Source organism: Hyla sarda, chromosome 7 (genome assembly GCF_029499605.1).
Source record: "Hyla sarda isolate aHylSar1 chromosome 7, aHylSar1.hap1, whole genome shotgun sequence".
Lineage (NCBI taxonomy): Eukaryota > Metazoa > Chordata > Amphibia > Anura > Hylidae > Hyla > Hyla sarda.
This window is the reverse complement of record NC_079195.1, coordinates 125,021,549-125,047,897: the sequence shown is the minus strand read 5'-3', so window position 1 is coordinate 125,047,897 and position 26,349 is coordinate 125,021,549. Positions and strand designations below refer to the sequence as shown.

Here is a 26,349-nt window from a genome sequence, read left to right as displayed (position 1 = left end):
GCAATCATGGCATGCTGGGAGTTGTAGTTGGGAAACAGCTGGAGGCACCCTATTAGAAAAAGAACACTCATGCATAGACGATCTGAGGGCGGAAGCAAGCGCCCAGCAAGGCGTCAGTGACGTCGTGCCTGTTGGGAAGCGCTGCTTCCTGCCCTGCTTTATAGAGCAGATTTAGAAGCAATTTTTGAAGCCAGGCAGGGGGTTAGGGCTAGATTACTACTAGGTAGGGACATATTAGATTATATAGTACTTGGTGGGAGCTACCCTTTAACTGCTTTTTACATACCTGTATTTTACATTTTTCTCTATATTTCTCTATTTTTAATGCTTCTTCACTGCCATCCTGTTTTAGTCGTTTAAATGCTTTATTTTTGTAATTTATTGCCCCCTTAACATTTTTATTCATCCAAATTGGTTTTCTTTAATTTCTGACCCTTTTATTCCCATAATGTATATACATCTTACTGTGAATTTAAGATATTTTTAAAAGTCTCCCATTTAGTGTCAGAATTCTTGTTTTTGAGAACATTATCCCAATTTATATTGTTAAAGGGGTATTCCAGGCAAAAACTTTTTTTTATATATATCAACTGGCTCCGGAAAGTTAAACAGATTTGTAAATTACTTCTATTAAAATCTTAATCCTTCCAATAGTTATTAGCTTCTGAAGTTTTCTGTCTAACTGCTCAATGATGATGTCACGTCATGGGAGCTGTGCATGATGGGAAAATATCCCCATAGGAGCTGCACAGCTCCTGGGACGTGAGTCATCAGAAAGCAGTTAGACAGAAAACAGCAACTCAACTTCAGAAGCTAATAACTATTGGAAGGATTAAGATTTTTTAATAGTAGTAATTTACAAATCTGTTTAACTTTCTGGAGCAGGTTGATATATAACAAAAAGTTTTGGCCTGGAATACACCTTTAAGGGCTTCTCTGAGTTGATCAAACTTTTCCTTTCTAAAGTTCATCAAACTTTGCCTTCCTAAAGTTCATTGTTTTTGTGGCCCCTCTAGAGATTCCCTTATTGAAGAACAAGCTATAATGTATTATATTATTGCTACACTTGCACTCCAGCCGGATTCGCCGGCCGTGAGCTTTTTTTGTCCCCGCTGCCGGCTGGGTTGAGACTCGCATCGCGGGACGCGCCCGCATGCGAATCTCAGGCCGTTATCACTTACGGTCCTGTGTCTCTGTTCCATGTGTACCCGCAGCTACAGTTCGGGTGTGCACGTGCTCACTTTCTTATAGGGTCAGCACCCAATTAGTTCTAGCACCTGCACTTGTTTCCTGGGCTATAAGTATCTGCCCTTCCCTGTTCTCTGGGCAGATCTTTGGTATTCTTTGGTTGTCTTTGGTTGTCTAGCCTTAGTGAAGTCTTGTTCCCAGAGTCTTTGTATCTGTTCCTAGCTTCCGTCCTATCCTGTACCCGTGTTCCTGCCCTGTCCTGTTGTTATCCCGGCATGTCCTGCCTGCCATGTCCTGTCTGCAATGCTCTGCCAGTCTCTGCCTGTGCCCCATCACCCCCCAGCTACCTGTGTGGACGAGTCATGCCAGGGGTAGTGACCTGGGTGCCACCTGCCGCAGGAAGACCATTCCGCTTTGTTACGGGCTCTGGTGAAAACCAGTGGCACTTTAGACCCCGCTCCCTGGCACAGCTCAAGTCTCTTTCCATACAGGCCCAGATGATCCACCATCTGCTGTCCACTTGCCGTGAATCCTAACAGTAAGATCCACCGTGGATTTCGCTGGGGCGCTTTTGTCTGATTTTTTGTCAGATTTTTTTCAATCCGGCCTTGGATTCTGCTGTAGTACCTCTGCAAGAAGTCCTTCCCGCTGTCGTGGGCTGTCAAGCGCAACAACTGAAGTTACTTTCAGCAATGATGAAACAGCTTTGGGCCTTGCAACAGGTACCACAATCTGGCCCACTACCAGTTTCTCCTAGCTCCTAGCTATGCCTGTCCGTACCTTGTCTTCAGTCCCAACATCCTTCCTTGCTACCAACTTTGCCTCTTGCTGAAGAAGCCTTGGATGTGGACCATTGGCCCCGTCTAGCTCCTGCATTGTCTTCTGAACATCCTTCCTTGCTACCAACTTTGCCTCTTGCCGAATAGGCTATGGATGTGGACCATTTGCACCTTCCAGTTCCTGTAGTTTCTTCAGGTTCACAGCTATGTCTGCCTTTGCCTCGTCTGGTGTCTCAACATCCTTCCTTGCTACCAACTTCGCCTCTTGCCGAAGAGGCTATGGATGTGGACTGTCTTGTATTTTCTTGTATTTTGCCAAGTTCATTGTCTTGTTTTTCTTGTGTTGTCTTCTGTCAATTTTTCCTCTACAGGTGCTCATCTTAGAAGACGGAGGACTTTTTGCCAGATGCCTGTTAGTTCCTTTCAGCCTTTGCCCTGTCCAGTGCCCCCCTGGTATCAGGTAGTGAGGAACTCTTTGAGTTCCAAAGAAGAGGGGAGACCAAAGGGGGCTACTGTTACAGTTGAGCTCCGGCCGGGCTCGCAGGCTGTCCCCGCTGCCGGCGGGGCTGAGAGTCGCATCGCGGGTCGCGCTGCATGTGAATCTCAGCCAGTTGTCACTTACGGTCCTTTGTTTCTGTTCCATGTGTCCCCGCTGCTCCGGCGTGCGTGCCTCTGCCTTCTAGGGCGTGTGCGCGGCGGAGCTCACTTTCTTATAGGGTCAGCACCCAATTAGTTCTAGCACCTGCACTTGTTCCCTTGGCTATAATTATCTGCCCTTCCCTGTTTCCTGGGTGGATCTTTGGTATTCTATGGTTGTCTTTGGTTGTCTAGCCTTAGTGAAGTCTTCCCAGAGTCTGTGTATCTGTACCTAGCTTCCGTCCTATCCTGTACCCATGTTCCTGCCCTGTCCTGTTGTTATCCCGCCACGTCCTGCCTGCCACATTCTGTCAGTCACGTTCTATCAGCCACATCCTGTCAGCCACGTCCTGCCAGTCTCTGCCTGTGCCACGTCACCCCCAGCTACCTGTGTGGACGAGTCGTGCCAGGTGTAGCGACCTGGGTGCCACCTGCTGCAGCAAGACCATCCCGCTTTGCGGTGGGCTCTGGTGAAAACCAGTGGCACCTTAGACTCCGCTCCCTGGCACGGCTCAAATCTCCTTCTACACAGGCCCAGAGGATCCATCACCTGCTGTCCACCTGCCGTGATTCCTAACAATTATGCTCACTATTTCCTAGGTATCCTTCTACTCGCACATTAGTTACTCTGTACCTAGAAGAGGAAAATAGTAGCTTGGCTACCCGGCTGCACCAAACTGAAACAGACCTCTGCTATTTCAGTGAGAAGTTGGAAGACTTGGAAAACAGCTCACGCTGAAACAATTTAAGACTATTGGGGGTATGCGAATCTCTTCTTCCTTCAGATTTACAAGATTTCTGCGAGAGCAACCTGCCCTCAGCCCTGAGCCTCCAACATATGCAGAGTGGAGAGAGCGCACCGCCTGGGTAAAGCCCCTGCTACTACCTCCCAGACCCCTCCTGCTGACTCGTCTCACCCGTGGCAGGTTATCCTGAAATTGCTTGATTCCAACGACAAGGAAGAGCTCCTGAGGGCTTACCATTGCCGAACCTTACCGCTCATTTTTTCTCAATAAGAAGGTGCTGATCTTTGATGATTTCTCCACGGATGTTGTCAAGCGCAGGCGAGCTTATGGCAACATCTGCACTCCATTGTTCCAGGCTAAGAGATGTTCAGCTTCAATATCCTGCAACCCTGAAAGTATTTCTCTCTGATGGCACCTTTTCCTCTTAGAAGACACCCGAGACTGCAGAAACAGCACTTCAAGAACTCTTGCAGGAAACGGCTCCTTGTCCCTGATCCCCACCACGTCGCTCGCACTCTCTGGGAGGCAGAGGCGACATCACATCTCATCCACTTAGACACAGCGGGAATTGTACAAGATTGCAGGGTGATTCACGGAAGCATTGCAAGTCGACTGGTCATCGCAGCAAAAGCAGGAGCAGAAGATATTCCTCTTCAGACTGAGTATATTTTGTTAAATATTAGAGATGAGCGAATTTTAAAAAAATTCGATTCGGTAGAATCGCCACATTTTCCCAAAAAATGTGGTTCGGTCCGAATTTATTTGTGGCAAATCTGTATTAAAAATGGCAATTTCTGGCCTACAGAGAGCCTCAATAGGGGTGTAGAACACTTTGCCTTGCTGTAACATGCATAGGGTGTGTGCTGGGTTAGTGAAATAATACTGTTATTCAGTATGACATGCAGATTAGAGGTGTCGCGATTGGAATCACTGTCGCAGAGTGGCACAATGACAGAGCCTGGAGGTGGAATCAGTATGAGGAGACCATATAGTGGCTAAATGACACAGCGTGGAGGTGGCGGCATCATGAGGAGAACATATAGTGGTTGAATGACCCAGTCTGGAGGTGGAAACAGCTTGAGAAGACCACTGGCCCTCACAATTGAAAAAGATTAAACATATTTTTTTACATTTAAATTGAAGATTTCAAATAGATGAACCTAAAAAGTTGTATTTAATGTGCCAGCAGCATGAGGAGACCACTTGGTGGTACAGTGACACAGCCTAGAGGTGGCGGAAGCATAAGGAGACCATATAGTGGCTGAATGACGCAGCCTGGAGTTGGCGGCAGCAAGAGCAGACCATATAGTGGCTGAATGACACAGCCTGGAGTTGGTGGAAGCATGAGGAAACCATATAGTGGCTGAATGACACAGCCTGGAGGTGGCAGCAGCATGAGGAGACCACACGGTGGCAGAATAAGATAGCCTGGAGCTGGCATCAGCATGAAGAGAACATATAGTGGCAGAATGAGACAGCCTGGAGGTGAGAGCAGCAGCATCAGGAGTCCTGAAAGTGACCCAGTGACATAGTAGAGCGGTGGGTGGCAATACCTGTACCCAGTGATGAAGGTGGGTGAAAAAAGGAGAACTTGGCATCAGATGTGTGGCATCAGGCGGATGGCAGGATCAGAATAGTAGCTGAAGCAGGTAGGCAGAAGAAAACGGTCTCTTTTGTAAAAGTATTAGTGTGCACAAGTAAGTATTGAGGATATGCATTACGTAAAACATAACTTTTAATAATATTCTTAGGATAATATAATTTTTTTAAATCAAACAAAAGGAAAGTTGCGCCATCATGTGCCACCTACACCACCAAGTATTGATTTGATTCAAAGACCCCTAAAAGGTGGAAGGGAACAAGTTTTGGTTCATTGTAACCGGTGGAGGTAAAAACTTCCCCTGTAAGGCCCTACTCTTGCATTATTAATTCCCTTCTTGGCAAGTGTTACTTGCCCTAAAAAGGGTAGCCTTACACAGGAAACTCTGTCTATTTCCACCTACAAACCCTGCAAAATGGCAGTGTTTGTAGGTGGAAAAAGGAAGAGGTTCCTGTGTGGGGCTGCCCTTTTAGGGAGAGTAACACTTGCCAAGAAGGGAATTAATAATGTGAGAGCAGGGTCTTACAGAGGAAATTTTTACCCCCACTGGTTACAATGGACCATGTGTTGTTCCCTTTCACCTTTTAGAGGTCTTTGCATCACATCAGTACTTGGTAGTGTAGTTTTTTGCACACATTTCCTTTTCTTAGATATAAAAAAATTGGGGTCCATATATTTTATCCTAAGAAAAGTTAAGCTTTAGCTAATGCATATCCTCAATATTTGTGGTCTGATGCAAAGGAATGTCTGTAACTGGGGAGCAGCACCTTGAATATATTTTGCACTATCTATATTGGTGAAGTGTTGGTGTGGCACCATTGTCAATCTACTCTAATGCATTCATCGTCACAAAGGTCAGTATCTCCACATTTTTCATGGACAGACGAGTTCTCCTTGGAGTTACTATGGTCCCTGCCACACTAAACATCCGGTCTGATGGCACACTACGGACTGGGCAAGGAAGCTTTTCCAGAGCAAACTCTGCTAGTTACAGCCACAAATCTAGTTTGTCTGCCCAGAAGTCCAGCAGATCTTCAAGGTGTGTTGGCATGGTGATGCCAAGGTATGCCACCACCTGCTAGTTCAGGGGCTTCAACTTTGAACATGGCCCTTTTGTTCGGGTCACTGTTTAACATGTTTGTTTGGGGAAGTGGAGGAGGGGGATTGATACGCGGATAGGGGTAGGAGGGACATTCATGTGATTTTGCATTGTCTACCACATGCCTTAAATGACTTTCTACTCCTTCCATGTATATTGTTGCCTGTGACCTCTTATGTCACATTCATTATTTATACTGTGTTGTTTTGTTTGCTAAAAATACTTCAATAAAAATATATTGGAACAAATGTTTTTTATTTATTAAAGAAAATAATTTATAAGGACAAATATAAGTCAGTTTCCTTGTATTTTAAGGGTACGTTCACACGTGCAGATTTTTTAGCGGGTTTTCCGCTGCGTATTTGAAAGTGGGCCGGCTCTTCTCGGCTCTCCGCAGCAGATTTTCCGCGGCGGAAAATCCGCCACAGTCCCTACTGACTCCAATGGGGCTTGTGGAGGATTTTCCGCAGTGTACATTCCGCCGCAGAAAATCTCCTGCGGACAGCCGAGAAGAGCCCGCCCACTTTCAAATACGCAGCGGAAAACCCGCAAAAAAATCCGTGCGTGTGAACGTGCCCTCATACATTTAATCCAATTAAAAGATCGTAGAAAAAAGTTTCATTCTTTTTCCACCAAAGTCCTTTTTGGTTCTGCTACACATACAAACATATATTTTTACTTTAACCTCTCTGGACTATTAGCTACAGCAATGTCAGCAAGAACTGTTTTGTTATCAACAATGTCTGGCAGAATAAAACCCTTTCCATGATTCTTTTTCATAATATTTTTTAACTAAAGGGAAATGCCAATGTCTCTTGCTGGAGTGTTCTCTGGACCAAGTCAGCCAATCTCTAAAGTCCAGAGGACTTCTACACAGCAACTGCAGTACAGACACTGCCTCATTTACAAGGAAGTGAGTTCCTACTGTGCCAATCTGCTCTGCCTTTAAGAGGTGAATGGTGCTATTTTGGGCCCAAATGGATATGGATAGCCTTCTTTGTTGATTTCCTCAGTATTTTTCTCTTTTGGGAACCTTTACGATGCTATGTCCGAAATGCATCAGTCTCTTATTTTGTAGGGGGCCATATGAGATGAGTGCTGGTTTTGAGTGATAACCATGAGATAGTTTAAGAAGGGATGAAAACCTCTCAAAATATACAAGGCCTTAACAGATATGACCTACCCTACAACAGAAGCTCACTCTGGCATACTATGGAGAAGTATAGCTTTCTAAGTAAACTGGTCCGATTGCCTCTTGCCTGTAGACTATTGAAGTTACCATGGCATGTCAGTCATAGTATATATTTAGTCCTTTGTGTGCATTTGCTGCATAATTAAATGGTCCAGAACTTTCTGTAACTTTGCTGCCTGCCTCTGGAGAATACTAAGAAGCTTTTTTTTTGGTAAATGTTATAAATGGACACTAATGTTGCCTCTGGTCAGAGGTTATTGCTGTAATAACAAGTATCCTTGAGAACAGCACTGGCCACCCACACGTAATCTCATTTTATAGTCAAGAGGCAATTCATCATGTTGCTTTAAGTGGGTTTCCAGTGGTAATGCTGGTGACATATTATGAATTGCACAAGTAGAACCACTATTACAATTAATTGGGGGAACGGTAAATTATGTAGGACTAGCATCATTTATTGTTTTTGTGCTGTCAGTTTCTGACAATAATGATAAAGCTATTTTAATTTCTTGTCCCCACATGACCTGGATATTGAAATTCAATTTTATTCTCTAAGGGATATCTAACAGCAAATAACTTTTCTGTTTAATTAAAAGTCATCTTTATAGTACAATATGTTCTTGAGAAAATCATATAGAAATAGATTTTTATGTCCATGCATTCAAATCAGCTGATTTATGCTAATCTTTAACCACTGAATGTAATGGCCTGTATGTGATCAGCTATATTTCAGGACTGATGAAAAAGAAAAAAAAAAACTCTTCAGGCCTCAAGCACATGACTGTATAAAAACAGCACTAGAGTGTAATACTATGTAGTACAAAATAATTGATATAAGTGGGTTGCCTTATTAGTTCTTGTATTAGTTCTTGTAATTTCCTACATCCTCTGTATACTTAACCCCTTAACAACAATGGACGTAAATGGACGTCATGGTGCCGTGGTACTTAACGCACCATGACGTACATTTACGCACCACACGGATGTCTGCCATTAGCCCCTCAAATGTCGGGATCGATACAGATCATGGCATCAGTGGCAGTGCGGTACTTTGAATGGATGATCGGATATCCCGCAGAGCTGCCGCGGGGATCCAATCATCCAGCATGACAGCCGGAAGTCTCCTCCCCTGGCTCCGGCTGTCTCCCGGGGTCTTCTGCTCTGATCTGAGATCGAGCAGACCAGAGCAGAAGATCACCGATAACACTGATCAGTGCTATGCCCTATGCATAGCACGGAACAGTATTAACAATCAAATGATTGCTATAAATAGTCCCCTATGGAAACTATTAAAGTGTAAAAAAAAAAGTTGAAAAATGTAAAATAAAAAAGGAAAAAAATGTGAAAAATCCCCTTCCCAATAAAAAAGTTAAACGTCTGTTTTTCCCATTTTACCCCCAAAAAAGCTTAAACAAATTATTAATACACATATTTGGTATTTCTGCATGCGTAAAAGTCTGAACTATTAAAATAAATTATTAATTATCCCGTACAGTGAACGGCGTAAACTTAAAAAATAAATAAATAAATGGTCCAAAATTGCAGCTTTTTTTGTCACATTTTATTCTCAAGAAAATGTGTTAAAAAATGTATAAAAAGTAAAACCTAAGCAAAAGTGGTACTGATAAAAACTAAAGATCATGGCGCAAAAAATGAGCCATCATACCGCCCCATATACAGAAAAATTTGAAAGTTATAGGTGGTCAAAATAGGGCAATTTCAAACATACTAATTATGTTAAAATAGTTTGAGATTTTTTTTAAGTGGTAAAATGATAGAAAATCATATAAAATGGGTATAATTTTAATCGCATTGACCCACAGAATAAAGAAAACGTGTCATTTTTACCGGAAAGTGTACAGCGTGAAAACAAAACCTTCCAAAATTTGCTAAATTGCGGTTTTCTTTTCAATTTTCCAACATAAATAATATTTGTTTGGTTGCGCCGTACATTTTATGGTATAATAAGTGATGTAATTACAAAGTACAATTGGTGATGCAAAAAAACAAGCCCTCATATGGTTCTGTGGATGGAATTATAAAAGAGTTATGATTTTTAGAAGGCAAGGAGGAAAAAAACGAAGATGCAAAAATAAAATTTGTCTGGTCATTAAGGCCAAAATGGGCCTGGTCCTTAAGGGGTTAAATAATAGGGGATAAGATGTTTGATCTCTGGCCATGCACCCCAGCATTGTGAACATCTATGTTCAAAATGTCAGCTGTGCTAGGCTTCGGGCAGCCATGGTCGTCACGCCCCCTCCATTAATTTCTATGGGAGGGAGCATGATGGCTGAGATCACTCATATTTCTGGCACAGAGCAGAGTTCGATTTGTGCAGCAGATTACTTGGGTGCTGGGCCAGAGATTGTGGGGGCCCCAGCGGTTGGACCCCCTCCAATTAAGATGGAGGTAAGATGAATTGGGGCAGAGTACGCCTTTAAAGCAAGAAAAAATTAGTTTTAAATTATGTTTCTGTACATGCACTTTTAATATAAAATATTACACTCGTACAAAAGTGGTAAAGATGTCTGTACAAATCCAAAGTTTTAGATCCTAATTGACTTATATGACCAGGAAAGGTGGTTTAAATGCAGCCACTAACGAAACATTTAGAAATTCTTCCATATAGAGTAAATATATGGCAGTGTACATGAGTCAATATTCTATGTTAGAGCCCAAAAGCACTAACACAGACCTTCAATACTCTTGCACTAATACAGCATATGGACGACAGTTGTTTTTATAAGAATACCCTTTCAAATAGTATTTTCTTGCCATTTTGACTTCCATATATTTTGATAAGCTGGTAAATTTTTTAAAAAGTCACCATATTTTGACTTAAATTAGGGCATCATACTAAACTATGTGTAGGAATGGGTACTTCTGGCAAAGAGAGGAGTCCCTGACTCCTGTACATAGTTTAATGTTCCCCACACACATATCCAACTGGAGCTGATGAATATTGATGAGGGAGAGTGCAGCTAAAGAGTTGGCGATATGGACAGGACTTTGTGAATTAACATTATTATACATCCATGGCTATCAGGTCCAGCGGGCAAAAGACTCCTAGTGCTGCCACATACATTCTCTTACAGGATAGCTGCACACATTAAAGGATAACTTTGGCATTAAAAAAAAAACTTTTTACATGTTATCTATTTTGATTGTTGGGAGTCTGGGTGCTGAGCATTGAAATTTAGGATATTTGCCCATCTCTAATAAGTAAACCTTAGTCAATCAGTTTAAAATATAATACAACAAAAGACATTTGATTGGCCAGGGTCTGAGCCCTCCGCCAATCAGTAGAATGATCATGGAAAAAAACGCACACTAAGTCTCTGGGGCTGTCCAGAAAAAAATGGACAGAAATCACTGCGAGCTGGGGAGTGAAGCTCTCAAGCATGCACTTCTCCCCACTATTTCTATTGCTCGGTGAGGGTCTCAGCATTTAATACAAAGAAAACCTAAAATTTAGGATTTTCCTAGTATAAGGACGAAAAATATAGATTTTATAAAGACAGGAGGCAAGTATGAAATGCAATATCCTTCTTTATTATGCCCAATAGCAGAAAGAAAAATGCAATATAAGTCCAACAATGGAAGAAAAAAGATGCAGGTCACCTAGCAACCTGACCGCACCCCTTCCAACCTTTCCACCAAACATAACAGAACTTGCTCCATATTAACCGACTCCGACTCCACCTCCTCCTCTTTCTTGATGCTGATAGGCCACCGGAACACAGACCGCCACGAGGAAAGAGCCATCATGCCTTGAAAACATGTCCATCAGCAGCACAGCGAAGCAACTCGAACCAAACCGGAAGCGGCCTCCAACCGAACCCGGAAGTCTTCAACTCAGCTAACGAAAGAATCAGACCAGAATCTCGTAGTCCATCTAGATAGTCAGCTCAATAACCTAGAAGGAAAAGGAAATATATACCATAACAGGGATGGGAAAACCAAGGGAGGGATGATACTCACCTCCTGTCTTTATGAAATCTATATTTTCCGTCATTATACTAGGAAAATCCAAAATTTTATGTCAGACAGGAAGCACTTATCAAATGCAAGTTCAAAGCACGTATAATTAAATAACCCAATTCATAACACAGACATTGAAACATGACTCTCTGGCCTAAAATAAAAAGTCCGAAAAGTATCTTCCGAAGACCAATCAGCCGCTTTCAAAATATTGGAAAGCGAGCCTCCAGCCTGCGCCACCTTAGTAGCCATGGCACCTCTAGAAGAGTGCACATTAAAAAGAGAAACATCAACCCCAGCTAAGGCCATAGACCGTTTCACCCAACGTGACAACGTCGGTGATGAAACCGGAAAATGGGGCGAGCAAAAGAATATCAACAGTTGCGAAAACTGTGAGGACTGCAACACTTTCGTCCTAAGCTCATAATCTTTCAAACAGTGCACCATGCACAGCTTGGGGTGAGATGGAAATTTTGGATAAAACAGAGCGCAAATTCATCTTGGCATGCCTGGCAATAGTAAATTGAACCCCCTGAGGGGTAAACTGCCTCCTTGAAATATCCAAGGCCCGTACATCCGAAAAGCGCTTGATGGACACTAGGTAAAAAAGCATAGTCAGCTTATAGGACAACATTTTAAGGGAATACACATCGTTATCCTCCCAAGACGAAAACATGCAAAGAACCAATGACACATCCCAGGTGAACAGATAACGAGGGCCCAGAGGCAGCTTGAATCGTATACCCTTTAACAGGCGACAAATCAACGGATGTTGACCAATCGCCAAGCCGTCTACAGGAATGTGCCGAGCAGAGATGGCAGACCTATAGACATTAAGAGTCATGTATGCCTTCCCGGCATCAAACTTTTCTGATAAGAAATTTAGCACTCCTGACATAGGGGCTTGAATGGAATCCATTTGTCGTTGTGCGCACAAATGAACCCACAATCCCCAGGCTGATCGGTAAGCCGATCTGGTACCTGGAGCCCATGCCTCACGAATTAGGTCCCTAGCTGATTGTGATATGCATCTATCAAACTCTGATGCCCTGATGTCAACCATGCTACCAACGGTAACTGACCCGACAGCATTAACGGATGTAACTCCTCCGCAGGACCCCGAAGGATCGAGGGAAACTGAGGACATTTTCTTGGACAGTCAATGGTCATCCACGGAACCTGGGGAAACCAGGACTGGGTCGGCCACATGGGGAGATGAAAACCAGAGTTGCTTTCTGTGACTCCGCCTGCCACAATACCCTCGGAATCACGACGAACGGGGGAAACGCGTACAACGTGTCCTGATGCCAAACCTGCAGGAACGCATCCGTCGCCACTGCTTCCGGATCCGGTCTCCAGCTGAAGAACCGGGGTAACCGACGACTGAGTCACGATGCAAACAAGTCGTAGCCCAGAGACCCCCACAAAAGCTGGATGGCCTGAAAAACGACTGGATGCAAAGTCCAATCGCTGCCATCCACCAAATGTCTGGAATTCCAATCCGCAACGGAATTGGAAACCCCCGACAGATATTCCGCTTGAAGAACGATGTTCTTCTTCAGGCAAAAGAGACAAAATTCCTTCACCATGTCTGCCAGTATCTGAGACCTCGTGCCCTCTAAACAATTGATATATTGCACCGCAGTGATGTTGTCCATGCGTAGCAGGATGCAACAATCCTTCCTGTGGGAAGCGAAACTCTTGAGGGCCAATGAGCCCGCAAGGAGTTCCAGACAGTTGATGTGCAACTGAGACTCCTCGGGTGACCAATTGCCCCCTGTGGCAGACAAACCACACCGGGCTCCCCAGCTATTCAGGCGTCCGATTCTATAATCAAGTCCGGCTTGGAATTGAAGATCTCCTGTTCCAATCTCGGACATGTTTGAGCCACCATAACAGCTCGTCGCGAGCTTCCCGTGATAGTGGGACTCAATCTGCATACGTCAGACCCTCTGACAATCGAGTGGTCTTCATTCTCTATAGAGCCCTGTATTGTAGGGGTGCCAGGAAAATCGCCTGCACCGAGGCCGACAACAAGCCTATAATCCAAGCAATCGCCTGAAGAGATACCAGAGGCCTGAGGAGTAAAATCCTTATCTCCTTGCGAAGCAATACAAGCTTCTTGTTTGGCAGACTTAACATCGCCAACTGGGTGTTCACAACGAATCACAAAAATTCCATCTCCTGGGCAGGCCTTTGCACGGATTTATTTTCGTTGATAAGAAACCCCAAGTCCGCGAGAAGGGACATGGTCCATCCTACATGGAGGAGGGCCTGCTGATGTGTTCGAGCCATGATCAATATATCGTCGAGCTGAACACCCCCACCCCTCAAAATGGCCATGACTGGCCTCAGGAGTTTGGTGAAGCACCACGGGGCTGACGAAAGTCCGAACGGGAGGCAAGAGAACTCCCATTTCTGGCCCTCCCACAGAAACTGTTGGAAAGAAGGGTGAATTGGCACCGTAAGGTACGCATCCTTCAAGTCTATCTTCGCCAACCAGTCTTCCGGGAGCAGTAAGTCCCTGAGAAGGTAAATGCCCTCTATTTTGAAGTGGCAATACAAAACGCACTCGTTTAACTCTCTTAAATTTATGACCGTTCTCTGACCGCCATCCTTCTTCTTTACCAAGAAGATGTTGCTGAGAAAGCCTGGTTTGTCCATGGCTACTGGAAGTATGGCATGTTTTGTATAGAGATCCTCTATCTCTGCTTGAATAAGATTTGTGTCTGACTTTGAAAAGCGTATGCTTCTCGGCCACCGTATCTGCACTGGTGGTGTGACGAACTCTATTAAGTAACCAGCCACCACCTGTAGGACCCAAGGATCCGCCGTAATCAGGGACCGGGCATGGGTAAAAAACCTCAGTCTGCCACCCACTGGGACGTTCTGCATAATCAGGTTGACCAGACCCACCTGTTCCTCTGCCTCTCGGGAAGCCTCGGGAACTACCTCAAACCGGGAAGAAAGGAGTAGCGGCAACGGGTGCAGCGACTGTCTGAACCTGCGGTCTCTCATGTATGTACTGCACTGGTCTGTTGTAGGGCCGAAAATAGGATCCTCGACCCAGCTCTACCGAAAATCTTGCTGTTCAGGGTTTTCTTTAATGAGGATTGGGCTTTGTCCAGATTGGAGAAGAGGCCCACAAATTTGTTGATATTCTTGATTTAGGGAGTCACCGAATAACAGGCCCTCCGCAGATGGACCAGGTCCTCCGCAGATGGACCAGGTCCTCCGTCGCCAAGTGAGGGAGTTGCGGGTCCAACCGCATTAAGATGGACCTGTGTCTCTCAGCCGACATGGCCGTATTGGCGTTACCTAGAAGGCAGGTGGCCCGCAGAGCCCAGCCCCTCAGGACCTCCACATCCACCGGTTCACCAGAAGCTACTGGCTGTTCCAACATGTTAAGGATCTTTGTTAATGGTCCCAACAGGTCAAGCCCGATTTCACCATATACTTAATGAGGATCGGATCGAGCTCCGGCGTCATTGCCACCTTATTGGCGACCGAGGGTCTGGGACACTCCGACCGAAGTTTGTTCCTGTTACCCCTGTCAAGAGGTTTCCTCAGCCATGCCTCTATAAATTTGGCAACCTGTGGCAAAGGAGTCCATTCACCTGACTGCGGGAACTTAATAGCCTCTGGATCAAAAAAAAGGGGACTCCCTGCGAATCCAAGATGGCATTAGCAGAGGCCTCTGCAGTGGGGATAGAACCACAGGGGGCCATATCGTCCTCCCCATGCTCCTCTTCCCCTTCACTACTGAAGGTGGAGGGGTCAGATGACTCAGAATCCGCCTCAGACTCTAAGTCCGAGGCATCCACGTAAGAATCTGGCTTATTCCGCTTCGTGGAGGGGGAAGCCCGGCCGTTGTCCTCATCCTCCCGGGTGGAGGGTCTAGAACCCTTGTTCGGGATGCCACCCACAGGCAAGGGGCAAGCAGGATTTTTTAGGCTGTGCTAGGCTGTTAGACAGGAGAGGTCTGAAAGTCTATACAATGGTGTCTCTTCCGGTCAGACTTACCGGGTTGCTTTGAGCAAGAGGCCCATTCTTGCACCAGCGGAGCCACTGGTGGAACTTCCGGAGGGGCCACCGCATCCTGGCATGAGTTATACATTGCCATAGAGACCGATTTAGATATAGTCTAGTTAATTGGGGCCATAGCAGATGCCAGGGCCGAGTGTACGGACCTGTTGACCAGCTGCTGGATTTGTTCAGCAGACATATAGTCGGGGTCATGAATATGAGTGGGGCCATCCCCCATGGTCAGATCCAGTTTTCCTTCAGACATAATGCTTGAGACACTAGCAGCACTGAAACAGGGAAACAGCAGAATACAGGCTGTGGAGAGAAAAATGAAACAGCTTATAAACTTAAGTGCACAGTAACACTTGTATTTAAATATATATATATATATATATATATATATATATATATATATTATATAATATATATATATATATATATATATATATATATATATATTTATAAATTTATATATATATATATATATATATATATATATATATATACACACACATTTGCAGCAGGAGAAGATATGCATGATTAGAAATATTCACATGAAGCTATACACCGATATTCCCTATCCCACACCAGGTGAGATAGGAAAACCTAGAGTCCTATTCATACTTCAGTCACCTACCCTGCAAGTGTCAGTATATGACCAGCAACAAGCAGGGAGAAGAGAGAAACAGAAAGCCGTCCACGAGCGCCGCTGCAGGGGGCGTGGCCTCGCCAAGCCCGCAGTCTCACGAGACTACCCAGCTCCGCTATGCGCACAGAGAGCGCGAAAGCACGTGCCGCAAAGGGGGCGTGCGCACCGAGGGAAGAAGAAGCTGATGTCACCAGCAATGGCGGAGAGCCAGCAGGTGACAAAAACAAGGTAAGGGGAAGGGGGGGGGGGACAACCAGGGGAACACCGTTCAAGCCACAGGAGAAACCTCCCAGGCCAGAAACAACGGGCAATAATAATACAATAAAAACAATATGAAACTAGGCAGGAGGGCCGGTGTATACAGTATCTACGCTGGACCCACCAGAGAAAAGGGCAGGAAACACCAAAAGGGATAATACACAATGAAGGCAGAAAAACTGCACAGTAACTATGAAAAAGCAGGGGAAGGGGAAATATCCTGCCCACTGTGATATCCCCCACAAAAGTGGGAGCAGGTACTTATCTGTAGTGGTCTCTAGCTATTGGGCAGAAAGAAAGAGGAGGAGGTGGTGTTGGAGTCGGTTAATATGGAGCAAGTTCTGTTATGATTGGTAGAAAGGTTGGAAGGGGTGCGGTCAGGTTGCTAGGTGACCTGCATCTTTTTTCTTCCATAGTTGGACTTACATTGCATTTTTCTTTCTGCTATTGGGCTTAATAAAGAAGGATATTGCATTTCATACGAGCCTCCTGTCTGACATAAAATTGCAGACATATACAATATAAAATGATAGATAAGCTCTATAAACAGTTTAAACCAATAGTGGCAGATTATCTATGTTAACAGGGTTGTTTACTTTAAACTTTTTTTTTTTTTTTTTTTTTTTTTAATCAACTGGTGCCAGAAAGTTAAACAGATTCTCAAATTACTTCTATTTAAAATTCTTAATCCTCCCACTACTTATCAGCTGCTGTATACTACAGAGGAAGTTCTTTTCTTTTTTTCTTTTCTTTTCTGTCTGACCACAGTGCTCTCTGCTGACACCTCTGTCCATGTCAGAAACTGTCCAGAGAAGGAGAGATTTGATATAAGGATTTGCTTTTATTCTGGACAGTTCCTAAAATGGACAGATGTCTCAGCAGAGAGCACTGTGGTTAGACAGAAAGGAAATACAAAAAGAAAAGAACTTCCTCTGGAGCAAACAGCAGCTGATAAATACTGGAAGGATTACGATTTTTAAATAGAAGTCATTTACAAATCTGTTTAACTTTCTGGCAACAGTTGATTTAAAAAAAAAAGTTTTCCTGCGGAGTACCCCTTTAAAGTAAACATTGTGCAGTTAGGCACAGATGGTCTAGGGCCGAATGAGATTTGTGCAACTTTTCAAGAGCCGCACATGTTAAATCCAGAGCCAAAAAATAAGTAGGTGAGGGCCACAACCAGTTTATCTCCTAAACACTCTCTCTGATGCACAAAAAGCAAATAGCATGAGCACTGGCGGAAAGTCACATAATTTCGGCAAATGCAGATTGTCAGTCTACATTGACGGTTTGTGCTATATTGACAGGCGCACATGCCTTAGTAATTGCCACCAATGTGTATAGTATGTAGACATTCATCCTGGCTGAATATATTTTGTTGATTCTTTCATTTTCACCTATGTAAACTATTGATCTGAAAAGAAAGTAACATTTATCAATCCAAATTCTAGTTTTACCAACATAAACTCAACATAACTTTGCACACAGTGACTCCTGGTTGATAGATTAATTTTAAAAGACAAATTATAAAAAAATGTGGATATACTACCCAACCTCCGGAGTCTAAAGATTTTCCAGCACCATCACCAGGCAGAGAGAAGCTAATGGATTCACTTGTCTCATTAGAAGGATCTTGACCTTTCCATCAAAGGAAGATGTCCTTGAAAGAAATCACCTTCTTATATGGGGATTTAAATGGTTATTCCAGCTGTTGCTATAGACCTGTTTATTTGTCTAACACATGTCTTGAAAAAAGGGAGACCTGTCCTACAGTGTCATTGTAACTGAGACATAAAGACATGCTTTAAATTGCTCAGATCCAGGAAACCTGCTGTTGAAGGGACAGTGAAGGATTTATATGTATTTTCTAGAAAAAGACTTTCCCATATGGATATTTGTCTTCCTTTTTCTCTTATGGGGATATGGAGTTAGGCTAGTTTCACACAAGCATAATATGGAAGCAATTTTTAAGATTAAATATATATCAATGACAGTATTCACACGGGCAGCAGGTTTCAAATGTCCAAGAGGATGTTTATTTGAATGGTTTTTGGCACAAAGCACAGTGCAAACAAAACAACAAAACCTAAGCCTGTCCGGCTCTAACTAAACGTCAGGATTCCACAAATGAAGTAAAAGAAAGGAGGTCTGGCACCGCTAGTAACTGGTGTACGTAAACTCCATTAACTTTGAATATAGCACTTGGCACATGTGTCTGTCTTAATGGTAAATGAGTGGTGGAGGTGCCATCATCCAGAAAAGGCAGATCAAGTCAATATATGTACAAAGTCGGTTGTAAGGATAATGCACTCACCACGTACTTCTCAATAGCAGATCCTATAACAGCCGTAACAGTTTCTCTGAGCAAAGCCGTCTGCTCCATTAACAAGCCATTTGTTTCCTGTTGTGCCATGGACTGCTGGTGTGCTTATGGCTCGGATTGTAAGAACTGCTCATGTCTCAGGTAATCTTGTATCAGCTACTTCATCACCTCTTCCATTGTGCTGGATGGGCCTTGCAATGCAGCAGCAGCTTTCACCCAGGACATATGCTTCTGGCCCTTTAAATGTCAACAAAATTCAAATGCAGTATTTTGTCATGCCGTTGCCCCTAGCAACATCTGCCCGCATCCTCCACCAATTGTAGGGAACTGCTCACATGGTGGGGTCGGCAATGACAGTATTTACACAGGCAGCAGGTTTCAAACATCCAAGAGGATGTTTATCTAAATGATTTTTGGTGCAAAGCACAGTGCAAGCAAAACAACAAAACCTAAGCCTGGCTAGCTCTAACTAAACATCAGGATCCCTCACTATTCTACTGTAGACCTAATGTCTGACCCCAAGCAAACTCACAAATTGTGCATAGAGGAAGGTTCAGACCTGGTAGGTTTGAGCTGCAGTGCTGACTGTGGCTGCTTCTCATCTCAGTCTCTCCTCCAGCTCTCAAATCAACAGCTCTTTGTTTTAAAGGGTTACTCCACTCCCCAGCATTCGGAACTCAATTTTCCGAACGCTGGGTGCGGGCTTCCGTGTTCACGCACGCCCCCTCGTGATGTCACTCCCCACCCCGTGACGTCACATCCTGCCCCCTCAATGTAAGTTTATGGGATGGGGCGTGACGCCCGTCTCACCCCCCTTTCCATAGACTTTTATTGAGGGGGTGTGACATCAAGGTGCGTGGCGTCACGAGGGGGCCGGCGTGAACACGGAAGCCCGCACTCAGCATTCGGAACTTTGAGTTCCGGACCCTGGGGAGCGGAGTAACCCTTTAAAACAAAGGGCTGCTGGTTTGATAGCTGGAGGAGAGACTGAGATGAGAAGCAGCCACAGCCAGCACTGCAGCTCAAACCTACCAGGTCTAAACCTTCCTCTATGGACAATTTGTGAGTTTAAGACTTCCTCTCCAGCAATCTGAGAACACCTAGGAGAAGGGGAAACCCTTAGTGGAGTATGGCTAGGTTTCCACTTGTTTTTTTTTTCTGGCAGTTTTTGAGCCTAAGCCAGAAATGTATTCAAAAGGAATAGGACATATAAAGGAAGAACTTTCCTTATGGATCCACTTCTGACTTTGGCTCAAAAACTGGAGTGGCAGTTTTCCAAAAACTGCCAGAAAAAAACAAAAACAAAAAAACAAGTGGAAACTTAGCCTATGGGAGGGGACTGAAGCACTCCCACTTCTAACCTGTCCTCCAGTTAAGGAAATCCAGCTGATCTAACTTAAATAAAAGAGCACTAGCAGACTATGCTCTGTAAAACAGCATGTAATCTTCTGGATTTCCTTTACCGTGCCTGGCTGAGGAAACCAGGAACAGGTGAGATATACACTCCATCCACCACTTTCCCATACACTTTACCACAATATATATATATATATATATATATATATATATATATATATATATATATTATTGCAAACTATTTTAAATATAGCCAGACAGGGTAAAAGGGGTGCTCCGGGGAACTTAAGAAAAAAAAATTGCCCCAGAGCCACCACAATACCTGTTCTGTGTCCCCTGTAGTTTTCCATGTGATTTTGCCAGGTTCTATGGCCCCTGTTGTCTTCTGATATATTCATTTTCCTTGCTTGACACCAAGACTTCAACTCCCAGCACTTTGTGCAACTCTGTGTAATGGCTGAGAGCCAACAGCTTTTACTATCTGTGTGCATGCTGTGTTGTTGTAATCACACTGTATGTGTCTTTTCTTTCCAACTATTATCCCCCCCCCCCACCCCAGCAATAAATCATGATATTCTCTGAATGGCAGCAGTCAGTGATTAGATCTACAGCAGGTAAAAAGCAGCCTTATGTGCTGAGGAGACTGGGCTGTCGTTCTCCCGGCAAGATCCTCACATAGAGAGGGGAGGGGGATGTATGGCTGTGAAGCCAGAGTCCTAGACAAAAATCATGTGGTGTTTGTCTTTCAGGAGGGTGGGGGCTAGTCTCGGAGAGGGAGCTTTGCACAAAGACAAGGAGGATCTGATAATGATGTCTTTCTCTCACTCCCTACATGTAAGTGACAGCTGAAAGAGGGAAATTGCTGTATATAGCTAATGAATGATATTTAGACAAATACATAGGTTGGTGAGAAGGAAAGGATTGGTTATAGTTTTAGTTCTCTGGTGTACCCCTTTAAAAAATAAAATAAGACACTCCTCACTGATCTCCCGATGACAGCATTTTAACACTGTCCAAGTTTCTAATTAACTTCCTGGTAGCTGCTTTTGAAACAAAGAAAATGACTGGAAATGGCCGCTCAACTAGTTATGAGGCTGAGGCAGATCAACATTGAGTATAGTGACAGACTGAGTAGACGTTTCCTTTGTATCAAGACTTGGTACCAGGAAATGGAGATCAGCACAGATCCAGGAAGTGTTGGAACAGCAGCAGCACATCTGAGAGTTAAATACATTTATTTATTCATTATTATTCTTATAACCCAGTCTGACATTTTCAAAAAATGCTATCCCAATAGAAAAACCCTTAGGCTAAGTTTCCACTTGGTTTCTTTCTGGCAGCTTTTGGAAAACTGCCACTGCAACTTTTGAGCCAAAGCCAGAAGTGTATTCAAAAGGAATAGGACATATAAAGGAAGGAATTATACTTCTCCTCCCTTATGGATCCACTTCTGACTTTGGCTAAAAAACTGCAGTGGCAGAATTCCAAAAACTGCCAGAAAAAAAAAACAAGTGGAAACTTAGCCTTACTAAAGTCTAAATCAACAACACATTTTCCAGTAAAGCTTACCATGATGTGGAAAAGTGTTAAAAAATATATAAAAACACATGCTAAAATTTCTATAAAAAGACAATTAAACTTTTGAATTAAAGTCAGGTCTGCACAGCAATTTTAGACACGTAACATGACTAAAAATCACAGTGTTGCATTCTGTGGATCACGCTACGTCACACCTAAGATGAATAAATGGGGTCCCACTACAACCCACAAGTGGCTGCTACCTGATTTGCAAAAAAATCAGTTGTAAAAAATCTCAGGTGGATGTCTCAGGTGGAACGTACTTCAGAAGGATTTTTGCAACTGCTGATGCTTCTGGGTTGCAGTTGTTATGCCGAGCGCTCCGGGTCCCCGCTCCTCCCCGGAGCGCTCGCTACACTCTCGCTACTGCAGCGCTCCGGTCAGATCCACTGACCCGGTGCGCTGCGATACCGCCTCCAGCCGGGATGCGATTCGCGATGCGGGTGGCGCCCGATCGCGATGCGCACCCCGGCTCCCGTACCTGACTCGCTCTCCGTCGGTCCTGTCCCGGCGCGCGCGGCCCCGCTCCCTAGGGCGCGCGCGCGCCGGGTCTCTGCGATTTAAAGGGCCACTGCGCCGCTGATTGGCGCAAGTGGTTCTAATTAGTGTGTTCACCTGTGCACTCCCTATGTATACCTCACTTCCCCTGCACTCCCTCGCCGGATCTTGTTGCCATTGTGCCAGTGAAAGCGTTTCCTTGTGTGTTCCTAGCCTGTGTTCCAGACCTCCTGCCGTTGCCCCTGACTACGATCCTTGCTGCCTGCCCCGACCTTCTGCTACGTCCGACCTTGCTTCTGTCTACTCCCTTGTACCGCGCCTATCTTCAGCAGTCAGAGAGGTTGAGCCGTTGCTAGTGGATACGACCTGGTCACTACCGCCGCAGCAAGACCATCCCGCTTTGCGGCGGGCTCTGGTGAAAACCAGTAGTGACTTAGAACCGGTCCACTAGCACGGTCCACGCCAATCCCTCTCTGACACAGAGGATCCACCTCCTGCCAGCCGGCATCGTGACAGTAGATCCGGCCATGGATCCCTCTGAAGTCCCTCTGCCAGTTGTCGCCGACTTCACCACGGTGGTCGCCCAGCAGTCACAACAGATAGCGCAACAAGGCCACCAGCTGTCTCAACTGACCGTGATGCTACAGCAGCTACTACCACAGCTTCAGCAATCATCTCCTCCGCCAGCTCCTGCACCTCCTCCGCAGCGAGTGGCCGCTTCAGGCCTACGACTATCCTTGCCGGATAAATTTGATGGGGACTCTAAATTTTGCCGTGGCTTTCTTTCTCAATGTTCCCTGCACTTGGAGATGATGTCGGACCAGTTTCCTACTGAAAGGTCTAAGGTGGCTTTCGTAGTCAGCCTTCTGTCTGGAAAAGCTCTGTCATGGGCCACACCGCTCTGGGACCGCAATGACCCCGTCACTGCCTCTGTACACTCCTTCTTCTCGGAAATTCGAAGTGTCTTTGAGGAACCTGCCCGAGCCTCTTCTGCTGAGACTGCCCTGTTGAACCTGGTCCAGGGTAATTCTTCCGTTGGCGAGTACGCCGTACAATTCCCTACTCTTGCTTCTGAACTATCCTGGAATAATGAGGCCCTCTGCGCGACCTTTAAAAAAGGCCTATCCAGCAACATTAAAGATGTTCTGGCCGCACGAGAAATCCCTGCTAACCTACATGAACTCATTCATCTAGCCACTCGCATTGACATGCGTTTTTCCGAAAGGCGTCAGGAGCTCCGCCAGGATATGGACTTTGTTCGCACGAGGCGTTTTTTCTCCCCGGCTCCTCTCTCCTCTGGTCCCCTGCAATCCGTTCCTGTGCCTCCCGCCGTGGTGGCTATGCAGGTCGACCGGTCTCGCCTGACACCTCAAGAGAGGACACGACGCCGCATGGAGAATCTCTGCCTGTACTGTGCCGGTACCGAACACTTCCTGAAGGATTGTCCTATCCGTCCTCCCCGCCTGGAAAGACGTACGCTGACTCCGCACAAAGATGAGACAGTCCTTGATGTCAACTCTGCTTCTCCACGTCTTACTGTGCCTGTGCGGATATCTGCCTCTACCTTCTCCTTCTCTACTATGGCCTTCTTGGATTCCGGATCTGCAGGAAATTTTATTTTGGCCTCTCTCATCAACAGGTTCAACATCCCGGTGACCAGTCTCGCCAGACCCCTCTACATCAATTGTGTTAACAATGAAAGATTGGACTGTACCATACGTTTCCGCACGGAGCCCCTCCTAATGTGCATCGGACCTCATCACGAGAAAATTTAGTTTTTGGTCCTCCCCAATTGCACTTCCGAAATTCTCCTCGGACTACCCTGGCTTCAACACCATTCCCCAACCCTGGATTGGTCCACTGGGGAGATCAAGAGTTGGGGTTCCTCTTGTTTCAAGGACTGCCTTAAACCGGTTCCCAGTTCTCCTTGCCGTGACCCTGTGGTTCCCCCTGTAACCGGTCTCCCTAAGGCCTATATGGACTTTGCGGATGTTTTTTGCAAAAAACAAGCTGAGACTCTACCTCCTCACAGGCCTTATGACTGTCCTATTGACCTCCTCCCGGGCACTACTCCACCCCGGGGCAGAATTTATCCTCTCTCTGCCCCAGAGACTCTTGCTATGTCTGAGTACATCCAGGAAAATTTAAAAAAGGGCTTTATCCGCAAATCCTCCTCTCCTGCCGGAGCCGGATTTTTCTTTGTGTCCAAAAAAGATGGCTCCCTACGTCCTTGCATTGACTACCGCGGTCTTAATAAAATCACGGTAAAGAACCGCTACCCCCTACCTCTCATCTCTGAACTCTTTGATCGCCTCCAAGGTGCCCACATCTTTACCAAACTGGACTTAAGAGGTGCTTATAATCTCATCCGCATCAGAGAGGGGGATGAATGGAAAACGGCATTTAACACTAGAGATGGACACTTTGAGTATCTGGTCATGCCCTTTGGCCTGTGCAACGCCCCTGCCGTCTTCCAAGACTTTGTTAATGAAATTTTTCGTGATCTCTTATATTCCTGTGTTGTTGTGTATCTGGACGATATCCTGATTTTTTCTGCCAACCTAGAAGAACACCGCCAGCATGTCCGCATGGTTCTTCAGAGACTTCGTGACAATCAACTTTATGCCAAAATGGAGAAATGTCTGTTTGAATGTCAATCTCTTCCTTTCCTAGGATACTTGGTCTCTGGCCAGGGACTACAAATGGATCCAGACAAACTCTCTGCCGTCTTAGATTGGCCACGCCCCTCCGGACTCCGTGCTATCCAACGTTTTTTGGGGTTCGCCAATTATTACAGACAATTTATTCCACATTTTTCTACCATTGTGGCTCCTATCGTGGCTTTAACCAAAAAGAATGCCAATCCTAAGTCATGGCCTCCTCAAGCGGAAGACGCCTTTAAACAGCTCAAGTCTGCCTTTTCTTCGGCTCCCGTGCTCTCCAGACCTGACCCATCTAAACCCTTCCTATTGGAGGTTGATGCCTCCTCAGTAGGAGCTGGAGCGGTCCTTCTACAAAAAAATTCTTCCGGGCATGCTGTTACTTGTGGTTTTTTTTCTAGGACCTTCTCTCCGGCGGAGAGGAACTACTCCATCGGGGATCGAGAGCTACTAGCCATTAAATTAGCACTTGAGGAATGGAGGCATCTGCTGGAGGGATCAAGATTTCCAGTTATTATTTACACCGATCACAAGAACCTCTCCTATCTCCAGTCTGCCCAACGGCTGAATCCTCGCCAGGCCAGGTGGTCTCTGTTCTTTGCCCGATTTAATTTTGAAATTCACTTTCGGCCTGCCGATAAGAACATCAGGGCCGATGCTCTCTCTCGTTCCTCGGATGCCTCGGAAGTAGAGCTCTCTCCGCAACACATCATTCCTCCTGACTGCCTGATCTCCACTTCTCCAGCCTCCATCAGGCAAACTCCTCCAGGGAAGACCTTCGTCTCTCCACGCCAACGCCTCGGAATCCTCAAATGGGGTCACTCCTCCCATCTCGCAGGTCATGCGGGCATCAAGAAATCCGTGCAACTCATCTCTCGTTTCTATTGGTGGCCGACTCTGGAGACGGATGTTGTGGATTTTGTGCGAGCCTGCACTGTCTGTGCCCGGGATAAGACTCCTCGCCAGAAGCCCGCTGGTCTTCTTCATCCTCTGCCTGTTCCCGAACAGCCTTGGTCTCTGATTGGTATGGACTTTATTACAGACTTACCCCCATCCCGTGGCAACACTGTTGTTTGGGTGGTCGTTGATCGATTCTCCAAGATGGCACATTTCATCCCTCTTCCTGGTCTCCCTTCAGCGCCTCAGTTGGCAAAACAATTTTTTGTACACATTTTTCGTCTTCACGGGTTGCCCACGCAGATCGTCTCGGACAGAGGCGTCCAATTCGTGTCAAAATTCTGGAGGGCTCTCTGTAAACAACTCAAGATTAAATTAAACTTTTCTTCTGCCTATCATCCTCAATCCAATGGGCAAGTAGAAAGAATTAACCAGGTCCTGGGTGATTATTTACGGCATTTTGTTTCCTCCCGCCAGGATGACTGGGCAGATCTTCTACCATGGGCCGAATTCTCGTATAACTTCAGAGTCTCTGAATCTTCCTCCAAATCCCCATTTTTCGTGGTGTACGGCCGTCACCCTCTTCCCCCCCTCCCTACTCCCTTGCCCTCTGGTTTGCCCGCTGTGGATGAAATATCTCGTGATCTTTCCACCATATGGAAAGAGACCCAAAATTCTCTCTTACAGGCTTCATCACGCATGAAGAAGTTTGCTGATAAGAAAAGAAGAGCTCCCCCCATTTTTTCTCCTGGAGACAAGGTATGGCTCTCCGCTAAATATGTCCGCTTCCGTGTCCCTTGCTACAAATTGGGACCACGCTATCTTGGTCCTTTCAAAATTTTGTGCCAGATTAATCCTGTCTCTTACAAACTTCTTCTTCCTC

The 26,349-nt window shown here is 45.3% G+C and overlaps 1 long non-coding RNA gene across 1 annotated transcript in view; it reads right to left on the bottom strand.

Annotated features, from left to right (window-relative positions):
* The window catches only part of LOC130282438 (uncharacterized), a 198,282-nt gene that overhangs the window by 118,147 nt on the left and 53,786 nt on the right, over positions 1 to 26,349 (bottom strand). The gene's annotated exons all lie outside the window — the stretch shown is intronic.